Below are 15,940 nucleotides of genomic sequence, written 5' to 3'. Positions count from 1 at the left end.
ACAGGGGTATGTGCAAAGTCCACACAGAGAGACTTCTTTCAGAAGCTGAACTAGGAAACCTTGCTTTGAGGGAACACTGCTAACCACTAAGCTACTATGCTGCCTTGTGTATCAGCATTAACGTCAAAATGTACTGAACCGTTATGCAGTTTGATAATAAACTTCTGTTTATTTTCGTTTTACTTAATCATTCGTTTTACGAATGAATGAGTAAATACAGCTATTAGATAGATCAGAAAGTAGTTGTCTGGGACGACTTCTCTTCACGTGTGATTCTACTCGGAAACTTATTGCACATTATTATATGTTAAGTGGAGCAGCTTTTCTTAAAGACTGACATCAGCCCAACTCTCTTACTTCTGCTCTTGCTTGGTGTTTCTCATCCATCTCCTTTCACAGTACAAGTCTACAGCCTCATGATGGCCCAAGCTCCACCTCCAATACCATTATGGCGGACAAAATAGGCAGCAAAAGGTTGAGAACACATTTTGAAATGTTTCATAAAAATAGTATAATGAAACAGCAGTTCATAATATACATGTTAGCCTAAAACGGCAAGAAAAGTTAAGTCTGCATTCAGCCAAGGTCAGTGATGTAGACCAGGGCACTATTTTCTAAAATGGAGCTTACACCTTAATGGAGCACATCTTTGATCAGCCTTACGGAGAGACAGGGGTGCATTTTCTGTGTTTAATGTGCTAAAACATTGCATGGAGCAGAGCAATGACAATGACAATATCAACTGTGACACTTTTTGAAAAAACTTTTTATTTGTACATCTTATACTGAGCTGACATTAGGCTCAAAGTATCAACCTAAATGTTGACAGAAATATTAATATCTAATTCGTTAAATCATACTATAAAACATGGAAACTCAACTGAAACCCAGGCACTGAAACATTTGATGGAACCGTTTACTTGTGAAGTGCATGGATACGGTTTGAATAACAATCCAGAGACTGCATTCATAATTTTTCTCATTTACATCTTGTCTCAAGAAGAATTTTAGTATTTTTTTTATCCACAAAATAGAAAGCACTGTAGTATTTTTTTTGATACAAAATATTAATTATTTCGATTTCTCAAACGCAAATACGAAATAAATTTTGCACTTAAAATATGTATTTTAAATACTTGAATAATAAATACTGCCCATTCTTGCTACCTGCTGTCTTTATAAGAAGTTAAAGATTATGCAAGTAAACCGTCATGTATGAAGAGCAACATCCTAAAGGGGAAAACATTTAGCCTGTTGTAGCATTTAGCCTTGGATTTCAAATAAATCTAGGCAGAAAAATCGGAATGTTTTGAAATAAATAAAGAATTTGAGGGAGAAAAAACATTTTTATTGCATTGACTCTCCCCGCCAGGGAAATAGGAAGGGACCTTCAAAACTGAATGTTATTTTGCAACTTCACCACAAGGGGGAGGGAGTTAGCTTCATAAAGTGACTGGAAATCTTTGGTCACTTCTATTCCTAGATAAGTTAATTTATTGTGTCTAATTTTAAAAGGAATGTTTTGCAATTTTGAGGGGTCATCAAGTTTAATTGGCATTAGTTCACTTTTATCACGTATTTTACGGTGGCCGAGAAGTGCAAAACAACATTACAAAATGTGAAACACTTTTACAAAGCTTGAAACAAATTTACATTTCAGAAACAAATTTACATTTCAGAAAACAAATTAACAAGACGCTAAACACTTTTACAAGTGCCAAAACAAATTTAAAAATACTGAAACAAATTTACAAGTGCCGAAACAAATTTACAAGTCCCGAAACAAATTTACAAACACCGAAACACTTTTACATTTCAACACAAACCGGAAAGGGAATGTCCCAAACCGGAAAGGGAATGTCCCAAACCCAGTCACGTGGGGGATTGTTTGACCAATCATCTCTTTGAATATCGAGCAAAACACGGAAGTGATAAGGTGAGCGGCAAAATATGTCTTGGCGGCGAAGTTTCTTTGACAAACTTCTAACAAGATGGACCGAGTGATGTTTTGCCCGTTTTGTGGCAATCACGTAAGCCGTTTATCGCGGTTTTGTTTTTCATGTGGTCGTGGTTTAGACTTTTTAAAAGTTGAAGACGAAGTGGAAGGGCCAAACGCACAGGGGTCGTCTAACGTTAAACAGCCGGATGAAACTAAACCAAGTAAGTGCAGCATAACGCTAGCTCTCAGAAGTATGTGAATGAAAGTAAATGGTGCTATAGGTTAGCGGCAGCTAACTTTCTATTTTGAAACTGAACTCTGTTCATTTCAGCAGAAAAGCCTTGCCCATCATACAAACAGTTCCTGGAATACAGAAGCGCAAAGTCAAAAGAACGACAGTCTTTTAACTATGGGCCGAGAGGAAAACATGGGGCTAAAGAAAGAAAAAACGTCCAGGTAAGTTGTGCTGACTGATTTTGCTTATCAATACTCGAGTATCAGACTCGAGATTACTCCAGATTCAGAGCTTTATTGTCCCTCGAGGGGAAATTCGTCTTGCAGTAAGGGATAAGGCATCACATACACATTCATACACACGTATACACATATAAGAGGACAGTAGTAACAGTTAAAACAGTATACATGAAACCATCACAACAATAGTAATATAACCATGAGAATAAAAATGATAAGATCTAGCTGTCCACAGAAGATAGAAGCCCATAAAAGCATAATAAATAACTCAGAAGTGGGTCAGGATGATGGCACACCTGATTAATCCAGGTGTGCCTGATCATTATTGTTGTGACTGCTGCAGTAAGACACACCTGGATTAATCAGTTTGGCCAATAATGTAAGACAGGAAATAAATGAGCAGCTTTAATTTCAGGAAGTAGTGGAGCTGTGCATATTGCCCTTTGAGTTTGAAACCAGTGGTGTAAAGTTTTGGAGAGTGTATAGACATGCTCAACTCACTATGAAACTGTGGTGGTGGAGTGATACCACATTCTACATGATTAATGCGAAACACTGATGTATGTTCTTTTATTTTACCCATGTATAATAAATTAAATTAATATTATCTTTATTTTACTAGATAAACATCGGCTTGATGGTGCCACATGGAACTGATTTGAAACCTCTTAGAGGGAAAACACTCCCATTATATGTAGACCCAGAGGTAGCAGCACCTGATGTACTGAAACAAGCTGTCCAGAAAATGACAACATTTAACAAGGACATGCCAAAAGGACCGTACGTTCTTTTGCATCCAGACTGCTCAGAGGTGGTCCATGTGCCTGGATCAGAAACACCATTCAAATTGGCAGAATATAAAAAGGAGCTTGGAAAGGCATATTCCAGGATCACCTTTTACATTTGCCTAGAAAAAGACTTTAAAGGAGGTTAGTGGATCTCATGATTCAATATTCTTACATATTTTTATACGCAACTCACTGTAGGATACATCTACAGGAACTACATGATCTGTTGATGTTATTTGTTTTTACAGCACCGGATGATACCTCAGACTCTGATTCTGAAATTATCATTGCATCAAGGAGCACAGTTGAATTCTACCAAGCTGACACTGTGGTACATCTTCTTTTTTTTAATATATACTTATTTATCTATTGTCCTGGTCCAGAGGTGCCCAATCCTGCTCCTGGAGAGCTACTGCCCTGCATGTTTTAGGCTTCTCCCCACTCTAACACACCTGATTCTAATTATTAACTTGTTATCAAGCAGCTGAAGCCTGTCACAGACTTGATAAGGAGTTGATAATTAGAATCAGTTGTGTTAATAGTGGGGAGAAGCTTAAAACATGCAGGGCAGTAGCTCTCCAGGAGCAGGACTGGGCACCTCAATGTTTTAGATTAACAAGGCTTGTTTATTTTGCAGTTATTATTACTATCAGTAACACTTACAACCTTTCACCATTAATTTATACTGTATGTGGTAAAGGAATAATTATGGAAGCTGTTACAAATGATTGATTAGTGTATGCGTTTCTTCTCAGGTTTTTCAACCACAAAACCGAAATAATAATTAATATAATACTTTTATCATGTTTCAGAGATGCACCGGGACATTCAGCAACAATTCAGCCTGGACAGGTAATAAGGTAGACTGTGGCAGCCTGACCTTACTTTAAGTGTTGTTGTTTCAAACATTTTAATTTGTTTTTCAGATAGTAATATCTGATACTGAGGATATGGATCCACTGGAAACAAATCCAGAAAAGACTTCTTGCTACAGGTAAGTTAAAAACAAACAAAAAAAAAGATAGTGACTCACATAATTTTAATTTAATTCATGGGGAACAAATTTAAAGGTAAAGGATAAAGGTACTTTATTTGTTACATATAAAGTTGTACAGCAAAATTTGTGTTTGTAAGATGTTTTAACATGGAAATTGTAATTTCTCGACAGTAAATACACAGACCTGTATGCACCGGGTATTGTGGAAGAGGACGAGGACGAGGAGCTGGTTGCAGTCCATGTGGAGAATTTCCAACACACAGCAGTGTAAAATGAGCTTTTTACTGTGGCATTCCAGTTTTTTCACTGTGCAATATTTGTATTTTTTTAATATGAATTCATTCACAGCTGTTAGGGAGGATGAATACTACCTGGCAGGAAAGATGATTGCAGTGTCAGTTGTGCATGGGGGTCCAGGACCCCATTTCTTGTCAGAAGATCTTGTACATTATCTTGCGGGCCAGCCTTCATTCAAATCAACAGTTAATTCAATAACTGATGAAGAAACAGAGGAAGCTTTGCAAGAGGTGAGAATAGAATAAGCCTACAGTATGATAGGGCAGTTCTATTTCGTCCCTACTGACCGCCAGGCGGTGCTGTAAGCACTGGATATCTTCCCTCGCGCATGCGCATGTCGAGTACAATACCAACAATGTCACGTCACCCGTGACCCCTGCATGACCCCCGGAAGGGTATATCTTCCGGCGTCAGCATGGGATCTTCTCCTTATTCTTCTCGCATCGCGCGTCTGAAGTACAGGACGGAAATAGGAGCTTTGTGAAAGCTTCTTCCTTTCCTCCCTAAAACCGCCGGCCCCCGTGCAGCTTCGTGCCGTAAGGTAGGAGTAACGATCTCTGTCGTCCTCCAAGAGGCTGTGGCCGCGTGGTATTTATTGGTATTTATTGGTATTTATTGGTGTTCGTTGCGGCGGCGGCGCCTCCCCGCCCCGCCCCCCTGGCCCAGCTGACAGAAGGTAAGCTGTTGGCTGCGCCCGACACCTGAACATTCTGTGCAGTTATTTTTTCTGCTGAAAAAAAAAAAAAAAAAAAAGAAGACAGAAAGGGATTATTTTTTTCTTTGGAAAAAACAATACAAACACCTTTTTTGGTCTTTCTTACAGCCGTGGTGAAGGCCACGCCCCTCTCCCACCGGCTCATTTGTGGTGACGGCAGCGTTCGCTCCCTCTCCCACTTTATTAATGTGACATTATTTTTTCCTTGCAGATTATTTTTTTCTTTTGAAAAAAAAAAGGAAAAAAAAGGAGACAGAAAAGGATTATTTTTTTTCTTTTGAAAAAACAATACAAACACCTTTTTTGGACTTTCTTACAGCCGTGGTGAAGGCCACGCCCCTCTCCCACCGGCTCATTTGTGGTGACGGCAGCGTTTCGCTCCCTCTCCCACTTTATTAATGTGACAACATTATTTTTTCCTTGCAGATTATTTTTTTCTTTTGAAAAAAAAAAAAAAAAAAGGAAAGAAACGAGAGAGGATTGTTCTCTTCTTTTTGAGTAAAGACGCCTATTTTTGCCTTTTCTCATAGCCGTGGTGACGGCAGCGTGGCCCTCCCCTCTCCCGCCTGCATATTGGCGGTGACAGCAGCGTGCTCGCTGTGGTGACGGCAGCGTTTCCGCTCCCCTCTCCCACTGACACACCTGTGTTGACGGTAGCGTGGCCCTCCCCTCTCCCGCCTGTATATTGGCGGTGACGGCAGCGTGCTCGCTGTGGTGACGGCAGCGTTTCCGCTCCCCTCTCCCACTGACACCTACGTGGTGATGGCAGCTCGTCCGCTCCCTCTCCCACCGGCACATCCGTGGTGACGGCAGCGTGACCGCTCCCCTCTCCCACCGACACATTCGTGTGGACGGCAGCGTGACCGCTCCCACCGACACATTCGTGTGGACGGCAGCGTGTCCGCTCGTCTCTCCTACCAGCACATCCGTGGTGACGGCAGCGTGTTCGCTCCCTCTCCCACTGACACATCCGTGCTGACGGTAGCGTGGCCGCTCCCCTCTCCCACCGGCATATTGGTGGTGACGGCAGCGTGCTCGCTGTGGTGACGGCAGCGTTTCCGCTCCCCTCTCCCACTGACACATCCGTATTGGCGGTAGCGTGGCCCTCCCCTCTCCCGCCGGCACATTGGCGGTGATGGCAGCGTGCTCGCTGTGGTGACTGCAGCGTTTCTGCTCCCCTCTCCCACTGACACATCCGTGCTGACTGTAGCGTGGCCCTCCCCTCTCCCGCCTGTATATTGGCGGTGACGGCAGCGTGCTCGCTGTGGTGACGGCAGCGTTTCCGCTCCCCTCTCCCACTGACACCTACGTGGTGATGGCAGCTCGTCCGCTCCCTCTCCCACCGGCACATCCGTGGTGACAGCAGCGTGACCGCTCCCCTCTCCCACCGACACATTCGTGTGGACGGCAGCGTGACCGCTCCCACCGACACATTCGTGTGGACGGCAGCGTGTCCGCTCGTCTCTCCTACCAGCACATCCGTGGTGACGGCAGCGTGTTCGCTCCCTCTCCCACTGACACATCCGTGCTGACGGTAGCGTGGCCGCTCCCCTCTCCCACCGGCATATTGGTGGTGACGGCAGCGTGCTCGCTGTGGTGACGGCAGCGTTTCCGCTCCCCTCTCCCACTGACACATCCGTATTGGCGGTAGCGTGGCCCTCCCCTCTCCCGCCGGCACATTGGCGGTGATGGCAGCGTGCTCGCTGTGGTGACTGCAGCGTTTCTGCTCCCCTCTCCCACTGACACATCCGTGCTGACGGTAGCGTGACCGCTCCCCTCTCCCGCCAGCATATTGGTGGTGACGGCAGCGTGCTCGCTGTGGTGACGGCAGCGTTTCCGCTCCCCTCTCCCACCGACACCTACGTGGTGACTGCAGCGCGTCCGCTCCCCTCTCCCACCGGCACATCCGTGGTGACGGCAGCGTGACCGCTCCCACCGACACATTCGTGTGAACGGCAGCGTGTCCGCTCCTCTCTCCTGCCAGCACATCCGTGGCGACGGCAGCGTTTCCGCTCCCCTCTCCCACTGACACATCCGTATTGGCGGTAGCGTGGCCCTCCCCTCTCCCGCCGGCACATTGGCGGTGATGGCAGCGTGCTCGCTGTGGTGACTGCAGCGTTTCTGCTCCCCTCTCCCACTGACACATCCGTGCTGACGGTAGCGTGACCGCTCCCCTCTCCCGCCAGCATATTGGTGGTGACGGCAGCGTGCTCGCTGTGGTGACGGCAGCGTTTCCGCTCCCCTCTCCCACCGACACCTACGTGGTGACTGCAGCGCGTCCGCTCCCCTCTCCCACCGGCACATCCGTGGTGACGGCAGCGTGACCGCTCCCACCGACACATTCGTGTGAACGGCAGCGTGTCCGCTCCTCTCTCCTGCCAGCACATCCGTGGCGACGGCAGCGTGTCTGCTCCCTCTCCCACCGGTCGCTGTGATGGAGCGTTCATGCCCAGGGTGCATGGCCGCCCTGGACCCTGCGGATGACCAGGACCTCTGCGTGTCGTGCCTCGGCCCTGAGCCCCCCCCCCCCCCCCCCCATCGAGCCCTCCATTGCAGCACTGATAGTGGCTCCTGATGAGGCTCTGAAGCCAGATCTCGAGTGCCCCTCTACCCAGAGTAGGGTTACTGATTGGCATATTTGTAAGGCTTATGAAACAGCGGCACGCATCGGCCGGCTGGGGAACACCCTTTCCCATCTTCTGCTGGCTCTCTCCACCTCCCTGCAGGATGCACGGGTGGAGGATTCCACACGGGACATGTGTGACATATCCCTACAGGCTTTTTGCCTCCCAAACGAGGGAACTGGGGCGGCTGATGTCCACCCTGGTGCACACGCGCCGTCATGTCTGACTGGCGCAGTCACCCCTGACGGAGACTGCTCGTAGGGTTCTTCGTCGGGCACCGGCAGAGCCGGGGGAGCTGTTTGGGGCAACTGCCCTGGAAGCTCTGAACCGCACCGCCCTGGCCGATGAGACCAGGCAGCGGCTGGTGTACCTTCACAGGGGTGCGGCCGCTTCCTGTACACCGGGAGGCCCTTCACCGGCCCCCGGGCTTCGCCCCCGGCCGCCTGCCCACTGCGGCCGGCGCGGCTTTCAGCGGTCTGTGAGTCAGCCTGCTGGTGACTTTCGCCCCCCTGTGCGCGGACCGTCCCACCAGCGTCGGGGCGTTGATCCCGACCGTCGCCCCCCCGGGACGTCCGGAGCCCGGGGGAGACGGCGCTAAGGCCACGGAGCCGGTCGTCAGCTACTTTTCCGGCAGCAGCTCGGTTACTGGGCTGCCTGCTCATTGGGGCCCGGGTGGTTTCCACCCTAGCCCAGGGGTACGTATTGCAGTTCCGACACCGGCCTCCTACCTCCGGCCGGGTTGAGATGACCATCGTCAGAGACCCGGCAAACATTCCGGCTCGGGCTCAGGTGTTGCCCGCCCTACTGGCCAAGAGCGCCATCATGCCGGTGGACCCCCCGCCGCGGCCTGGGGGTTCTACTTGAGCTACTTTCTCGTCAGCAAGAGAGACGACGGACATCGTCCCATCTTGGACCTGAGGGACCTCGACGAATACATGAAGGTCCTGCCCTTCCGGAGGCTTGACCACAGCAGATGCTCTGCGTTGATCAGGAGGAAGTTGTTTGCAACTGTGGACCTACAGGGCGCTTGTTTCACGTGCCGGTCGCGGCACGTCACCGGTGGTTCCGGGGGTTCGCCTACCGGGGCCACCGTTGTCGGTTCAGGGTGCTCCTGTGCGGGCTCTCCCTGTCACCGAGGATTTTTTTCACCAGGTGCGTGATGGCAACCCTTGCCCCTCTTATACCTTTGGGCCTGCTGTCGCTACGCCCCCTGCAATGTGGCTGGACAGCCTCGCCTGGATGCCAAGAGGCACGGGCGCAGGCTGGTCAGGGTTTCGCGGGTGTGTGTCTATACCCTTGCACCCTGGAAAGGCGGGACATTCCGGCTGAGGGGTGTGCCCTTAGGCGCTGTCCCCTCCCTGCCGGGAGGCTGTCATCAGTAGTCCTCCCGGGTCCGCACGCGCCACATCAACGTGCTGGAGCTCTGGGCTCTGCACTTCACACTAACATTTTTTGCAACTCCTGTGGGGGAGGCACGTGCCGGGTCGGTCGGACGGTGTGCCCACTGTTCCTTGATCGGCCACCAGAGGGGGCCCCGACTCTGCACAGCTGCTGCAGGTGTCCCGGGGCCTCCTAGCGTGGACAGCTCCTCGCCTGCCCGGCCTTCGGGCGATGTTCCTGCCTGGAGACAGGAACCGGGTGACGGACTTCCTCTCCCGGCGCAAGCCGCCTTTGCAGAGGGTCCTCCAGAGGGCTCACGGGCTCCTCTTGGTGGCCCCCTTCCGACCGGGGAAACATAGTTTCCACTGCTGCGGAGGCTCTGCTGCGACACAACATGACGCCCTCCAGAGGGACCGTCTTTTCCAGCCGGGGATTCAGGTTTGCACCCCGACCCCGTCGCTTTGGCTCTGAGTCTGGCCGCTGCGGCGCCGGACCCATTGTTGTCAAGCTGTCCTGAACCCGCCAGGGCTGGCATCTCGAATGCCCATGTGCCTCCCACCCGCCTCTGGTATGAGTGCGAGTGGGGGAGATTCTCTGCCTGGTGTGCAGACGGGGCAGAGGACCCTGTTCTTTGCCCCGTGGCCACGATCCTGGGGTCCCTTTCGGTCCCTCCTGGATGGTGGCCGTGCTCAGTCCGCTTTAAAGGTGTATGTGGCGGTCATTTCATCGCAACATGCCCTGGTTGAGAATGCCACCGTGGGGAGCCACCGGCTGGTTTCTCTTTCTCAGGGGGGCTCTGAGGCTGCCCCCCCCCCGAGGAGCCCGAAGGCCCCGGTTTTCGATTCCATTCGATTTTTGTATAGCGTCTAATACAACAGATGTTGTCTCTAGACGCTTTCCAGATGTTGGGCTCAGCCCATGTGAAAGTAGGAGGATGAATTCATACTATGTGTGATCTGAGAAAAATTACATTGCCATCAAATTCCAGCAAAGCCAGACCCGGCCTCCCCCCCTGGAGTTTATGATCCCGCTGCTATCTTCTCGCTCAGGCCAATTTATAACCCTGGTGGCCTGGTTCGAGATGGCCTGTATGTGACCCACGATACGGCCCCACATCAAAGGGGCGCCCACGGAAACAGAACTCAGGTTTATGACACCTAGAGGGGGGTCAAAAAAAGCGAATCAGCAGGATTTCTGCCAGGTACAGGCTCCCCGAGGGTTTATGGCACCTGGGGGGGTCAGACACCCGGAGCCCGAGCGCCAGGCCTCGATCGGCCAGGAGGATTGGTTGGCACTGCCTGTGATCAGTCCCACCCCCAAAGAGACTACAAAAAGGAGCAACCACCTGATGCTCCTCTGCTTTTTTTTCCGTCTCGTTCTTATTTAGTTTCTCCGCTTTTTCTTCGTTTCTCTGCTTTTTTACGTTTTTCAGTTTGCTCATATTTTTTTGGCATCAGGCCAAAACCTGGAGTGTGGCTCCAAAGTTTTCTTTTTCTTCTTTTTTATTTTTCCCTGTTCACTTTTCCGTCTGCCCGGCCTTTTTGCCTGCTGGCAGAGGTGAGACTTTTCCTAGCCCGACTCCCACATCCAACCAGCGCAGAATCCGCTCCGCGGACCCTGCCAGCCGACTCAGTGGACGCCACCGCGGTGAAACGGTCTTTCCCGGAGCATCCCGACATCGGGGCCCGGCGCCGACCGCGACAAAGGACCACTGGAGATCTCACGCTGGTAATAGGGTCGCCGGTCCTGCAAACCTGCCCTGTGTTCCTTTTCCTCAGAGTCGGACGGGGTGAGACGGAGTCCCCCCCCTCCCGGGTGCGCGCAAGGAGCGTTTATACTGCACCCACGGGCTGGACGAAACCCCCCTCCTCCTCCTCCTCAAACAGAGCGGCTCTCTCACCTACTGCAAAGTAAGAGGCGATTTAGTGTCTGGGCAGATTAGTTTAAGGTTTATTTCGGTTGTTTTGACCCTGTTTATTGAGTTTATGCATTGTGTGACGTGTTGATTGTATTAAACTCCTGTTTACGTGAGCTTTCACCGCCGAGTGATCGGACCGCGGCTCCCGACAATCTCAGAGCGGGTGGGGGTTACTCCCGACCCGGTTCTCGAGTGGGACCTGCGGCCGTTATCTACTAAACCGGCCGTTAGAGCTCACAAAACCCCTTTGGGTTCCCCCGGCTGCGGTGACCGCCTGCAGCCGCGCGTCTGTGTGAGGCGCCGGAGGTCCCGCAGGCACGTCGGTGCAACGTCCGAGCGCGGTCCGCTGACACGCTCCTCCGCCCCTCCCCTTTCCTTCACTAAACCCGGTTGCGCGTCAGATCCACGTGGTGTTTCACCGTTGTTTAGCCGTGATCTGCTGCGCTTTCCGTTACATTTCCTTCACGGCTGTACGGCCGTGGGTCGCCTTCCGGGAGGCGTGTTCACGGAGCGCGACGTAGCACGCCCCTTCTGGCAACGTGCTCACGTACCGCAGCGTGACCCGCCCCCAGAACGCGTGACGCGCAGCGTAAGCTGCTCTGACGCATACACGCACACACCCACACACACACACCCACACACCCACACACACACACACACACACACCAGTCCCAGCCCGGAGGATCCCAAGAACCCCTTCCTTTCATCGTATGATTTTGTATTTCTTGTTGTGTGATTAAACGATCAGAATTTATGAGTGTTGCTTACCAACTGTTTGACACTGATGTGAATAAATTTCTGATCACAAAAGCCGTCTTGTTTATTCTGTGCATATCTGCCGCCAAGGCTGGGTGACGAAGTGTGTGTTCGGATCTCACCTCCTTCAACTAATAACTAGGTATAATAATTACTCTGAGACTGATTTTCTGCTGTTTTAGTTATCGAATCCCACCGGAAGTAAGGCCCCGGCGGTGGTGCCCCGAGGATTTTTATTTATCATATTGATAATACGATTTGATAAATAGTCAACTTTATTAATTATTAATAATTATTAATAATATTCATCATTAGCCTTGATAACTGGACAGCCAAGCTACCTTGAGTTGCACAACACAGAGAACCTGAACATAAACGTACATATACACCCCGAGCAGTGTGGGACCTGCCCATGGTGCTAGGTGCCCTCTCTTCTACACCTTTTTGGGCCCTTGGCCCGGGTGGGCCTGAAGTGGCTCTCTATGGAGATAGCTTTTCTCCTCGCCATGACATCGGCGAGTCGATGAGTTACATGCCCTGTCAGTCAGCTCAGGGGCTACGTTGTGGCCGAACGTGGCGTTCCTGCCCTAGGTCCTGCAGAGAGTGGGCTGAGCCCTTTGTGCCCCGTACGGGCCCTTGCTGCTCATGCTACCGCGCCTGTGCGACGGTCGGAGCAGCTTGTTCTCTGCCATGGTGGCCCCAACAGGGGGCGTGCTGTTTCTGGACAGCGCCGTCCCACTGGGTGGTGGACACAGTCGAGCGCACCCACAGGGCCAGTGGCCGCCCCTTACCAGTCCCGGATGACCGTCAGGCCTGCCGGTCACTCCGAATCCTCGTGCTCTCGCGAGAAGATTCTAGGAGAAGATCCCATGCTGACGCCGGAAGATATACCCTTCCGGGGGTCATGCAGGGGTCACGGGTGACGTGACATTGTTGGTATTGTACTCGACATGCGCATGCGCGAGGGAAGATATCCAGTGCTTACAGCACCGCCTGGCGGTCATCCGGGACTCATAGAACCGTAGTTACAGGCGTAACTTTCGTTTTACATAGTTCTGCAGTGTTTTAAGACAGTTTATTTCCTATATTGCAAACACAGAATTGGCTTAATTCATTTGTTTTTGATAGGGTGGTGTTACACCATGCTATGTATGTTACTAAATAAAAATAGGCAATGATATACTGTACATAGTTATTCACTGGGGTGTTAATGCCCCTTTTTATGTCTTTCAGATTGAGAATGCTGCTTCATTGGATGCTCTGCGTGAATCTATCATGAGACACAGCACAATGTTACAGACAGCAGGTAGTCTGAGACGTGTCTGCTGTGGAAGAAAAGAAAGAATTGGTGGCAGACTACCTCCCATGGTATATTATTGACTGCAACTCATCTGTTATTGACAGGTAAGATCATATTTTTAATGTGATTTTCTTCTTTTTTTATGCAAGAAATTATTTCGAGATGCCTCATGTCATGTACAATTGTTATCAATTAGTCACTGTGACAAAATTTGTGCCTTAGTTTATTACACCTAATATGTGATGTTTGTCTCTCCACTCCCTGCCTTGTGCCAATCTATAAGCACTCATGCCACCCTGCCCTCTGTCATTCCTCTGTGTCATTGTGTTTCACTGTGTAATTCTTGCAGTTTGTAACCCTTACCTTGTCATGTGCAAATCAAGAAATTGGCTTCTTTAAATTGACCCAATCTGTTTTTGACTTGTCATTCTTTCTTCCCTCCCTCCTTCTTTCCTCCCTGTAGTGGCACTCTGTTCCTTCTCTCTTAATTGCACCACTTCCTAAGGTCAGTCCATCATCATCCAGTCTTTCCTTCCTTCTTCTCTCCTTTCCTCCCTCCCTTCTTTCTTACCCTCTGTCCATCTTTCCTCCTTTTTTCCTTCCTTCCTTATTTCCTAGCTTCCCTTTCTTTCCTCCCTCATCTGTCCCTCTTTCCTTCCTCACTCCTCCCTTCATCCTTGCTTTCTTTTCCTTTTTTCTGCTCCTTCCCTCCTTCCTTCCTCTTTTGTTCTACCTCCCTCCCCTCCTTCTTCCTTCCTTGACCCAAGGAGAACAGGAGGGTTAAATCAGTGATCAACACACAACCATTTTCCCCAAATGTACATTTGTTTAGGTGGATTGTAATTGTAGGCCAGAGAATCTTTAATAGTTTTCTTTGTGAAACAATGTTTGTTTGTGTTCACTTTGTAGATTCAAAGATGGTCTCTCAGCCCTTCAGTTTTTGCATGCACTCCAGCAACACCCTGCTTTGGTGGTCCCTGTCCTTTGCCACTCAGAAAAGCGACTCAGTGGCATGGAAGTTGAGAGACTCTTCAGACCTGACCTCAGTCCTTCAGGGAGTAACAGGAGACTGAAAGAAAGTCAAACCTTGGCCTACTGGGCAGACTATCTCCTTGATTGTGAAGGTTTGGAAGCTTTTTTGTAACTAGTTTGGAAACCACATTACCATGGTGTATCTGAACATGTTTTTCTTTACAGAAGGCCAGGCTGCTGTGTCTGTGGAGGATGTGTTGATGTTTGCAACTGGGCTGACTTCACTTCCCCCATCTGGCTTGGAACCACTGCCACAAATGGAGTTCTTGGATGACTCTCCCTTCCCAATGTCAAATACATGTTCAAACTCATTGAAATTACCACTCCTAGAGTCATACAGTGTGTTCAAGTCACAAATGGACTTTGGTATTCAAAATAGTCCAGGATTCGGCTGTTTCTAAACCATGATGACCCCTAGAGCTCAGACTCTAAAAATGTTTCTGTTGTTGTTAAGATGCACCTAAAGGTGCAGTTGCTAATGTTAAAGCTGTAGCTAGTTAGCATTTTACAATTGTTATAATGACCCATTATACTCAAACTGGTCTGTTTGTGAGTAGCTGTTTTAGATAAAATAAACACGAGATTTCAAGAGATTGTTTTTCTATACTCATTTTGCTTTATTTTTTATTCACCACTTAAAGGGATTAAAAATTTAAAATAATGAAGCTGTGGGTGACAGATTCACTTTGTGTTCAGACAAATAGCAATGTTCCACCATTACAACCAATACTCGAGTTGAGGGGGGATGGAATCCCCCCTGAAATAAAAACGGTCCAAATCATCCCCCCTGTAAAACTGCCATACCCTTTCCATCCCTTATGTCATTTCATCAATGAATGTGGTTTTACTGCTATTTCAACATTCAAAATAACTTATTTGACAATTTTCACCTGTTTCAAGTAAATTTTCACTTGAAATAAGTAGAAAAATCTGCCAGTGGAACAAGATTTATCTTCTCATTACAAGCAAAAAAATCTTGTTCCACTGTCAGATTTTTCTACTTATTTCAAGTGAAAATCTACTTGAAACAGGTGAAAATTGTTTTTTCCAGTGATGAGTCTTGTTTTAAGTGTAATGAGATTTTTTTTTTTACTAAAATGAGACATTTTAACTATAAATAAGACAAATATTCTTGTTAAGATTTTGAGTTTTTGCAGTGATCCATTTTACTTATCCTGTGAAGGACAGAGTCATATTGATAAGTTCAGAAAACTGTTTTTTATTATTGTGTTTTGATGTATTTGATGTAAGCCCAGTGGATATTTAAAGCTTACAGAAGGCTGCATTTTAACTGCTGTTATGTCATTCCTGCAGTATTTCTGCAGGTGTTTTGGTCACTGCTATTATTTGTAATATATTATATTATTTGTAATCAGCACAAATTATCTGTCCCCATATGATCAAATCCACCATCCCCCCTGATTTGTTTTTACAACTCGAGTACTGATTACAACTCACTTTTTGATCACTTTCAGTTCATAGCTGAGTAATTTATTTTAGTTTCAGATACAGTTCCAATGCAGACTGCCAGTACTCTGGCTTCTGTAATTGATTGTGTTCCATGGCAAAGTCCAAGTACTCCTGCATGTTTGGTTCCCCACATGGAGGTATTGACAGGCGAGCCTCAGGAAAGGGATCCAATTCAGCCTGTTCAATTTTAAATCCACAGTCTCTGGAGCCAAACCTATGTTAAACAGAAGACATAATTGCATTTATTAAC

At 48.5% G+C, this 15,940-nt stretch overlaps 1 long non-coding RNA gene across 7 annotated transcripts; it reads left to right on the top strand.

Moving 5' to 3' along the window:
• Positions 1 to 1,932: 1,932 nt before the first annotated feature.
• LOC133423973 (uncharacterized) lies at positions 1,933 to 14,809 on the top strand. 7 transcript variants are annotated; one of them, XR_009770847.1, is made up of 11 exons: positions 1,933 to 2,160; positions 2,271 to 2,395; positions 3,036 to 3,342; positions 3,450 to 3,532; positions 4,014 to 4,053; positions 4,128 to 4,195; positions 4,370 to 4,465; positions 10,993 to 11,124; positions 13,122 to 13,292; positions 14,098 to 14,312; positions 14,386 to 14,809. It is a non-coding gene; the product is annotated as an uncharacterized LOC133423973 (long non-coding RNA). The 7 variants fall into 7 exon arrangements; XR_009770843.1 differs by having other exon boundaries at positions 4,547 to 11,124; XR_009770845.1 differs by adding an exon at positions 13,652 to 13,693 and having other exon boundaries at positions 4,370 to 11,124.
• The last annotated feature ends 1,131 nt before the right edge of the window (positions 14,810 to 15,940 follow it).

This window comes from Cololabis saira, chromosome 23 (assembly GCF_033807715.1).
Source record: "Cololabis saira isolate AMF1-May2022 chromosome 23, fColSai1.1, whole genome shotgun sequence".
NCBI lineage: Eukaryota > Metazoa > Chordata > Actinopteri > Beloniformes > Belonidae > Cololabis > Cololabis saira.
This window is presented reverse-complemented; position numbering and strand designations above follow the sequence as displayed.